Below are 1,168 nucleotides of genomic sequence, written 5' to 3'. Positions count from 1 at the left end.
GTTTGAAGGCTGCCTGGCTACATTACTCTGCTTCAAAAACAAAACAAGAAAGCCCAGTATAATACATGTCTTTAATCCAAGCACTCAGGAAGCAAGAGCAGGGGGATCTCTGTGAGTTTGAGACCAGCCAGGACTATATAATGAGACCCATCTTAAAATAAACAAATCAACAAGTCAGAAAAAACAACAAACACACAATGACTAACTAAAACTTTGAAAAGCATAAGACTGTAGAAAAAGCATGACTCAACAAAATAAACATACGTACAATACAGTGTATATATACCCTCACTTACTTAAGTGTGAATATGGGCATCCATGTGGTCTAAGGATAACCTTGGTGGTCCATCCTTACCTTCCACATTGTTTGAGACAGGTTCTCTTGTTGTTTTCTGCTGTGTAGATCAGGCTGATTGGCCCCTGGAAAGTCCGAGGTTTTCTTGTCTCTGCCTCCCACCTTCCCATAGGCGCTCTAGGTATGTGGCTTTCACACAAGACTCTGGGCATTTGAACTCAGGTCCTCACATGCATGGCAGGTATCTTTGCCCATTGAACCATCTCCCAGGCACTGCTAGTCTTTCACTAATTCAGCATATATCCATTGATTTGCATTGTGTTTAAACTAATGAAGACAGCAAAGAAAGCACACTGGATATGTTCTCTGTGCTCATGTGGTTTGCTTATATACAGGGCCCAGGGATATTGACGAAGCAAGTCATCTCAGACTTTGGAAGTGCAAGCAACTAACAAAGAAAAGTAGATGGTAACATCAAATGGTACACTGCAGGAACAAATTTAAAGACAAGGGGTGGCCATCACAACAGAGTAACATTTAGCAGAGTTGGAATGCATAAGGGCATATATGGGACAAGGGAGACAGGGAATGGATATGAGACTTGAGAAAAGCACCAAGTCTCTTCCAACTCTGCACCTATGAAGGTTGGAATTCAGAACGCTTTGCTAAGCGTGGTCTTCCCCAAAGCACATCATCTGTGGTCTCTATAGGAGCATGTGTAGGCCTACGAAGAACAAACAAGTTACACAGTTTATTTTGTGATACACAAACAGGAGGCTGGAGCTGAGGTTTTTAGAAAGCCTTAGGCTCACTAATGAAAGAGTACAATTAAAATCACTTTTCTTTTTTTTTTTTTTTCATTGTAATAAGGCT

This window comes from Mastomys coucha, unplaced genomic scaffold (assembly GCF_008632895.1).
Source record: "Mastomys coucha isolate ucsf_1 unplaced genomic scaffold, UCSF_Mcou_1 pScaffold14, whole genome shotgun sequence".
Classification (NCBI taxonomy): domain Eukaryota; kingdom Metazoa; phylum Chordata; class Mammalia; order Rodentia; family Muridae; genus Mastomys; species Mastomys coucha.
Note: the sequence above shows the minus strand (reverse complement) of the source record.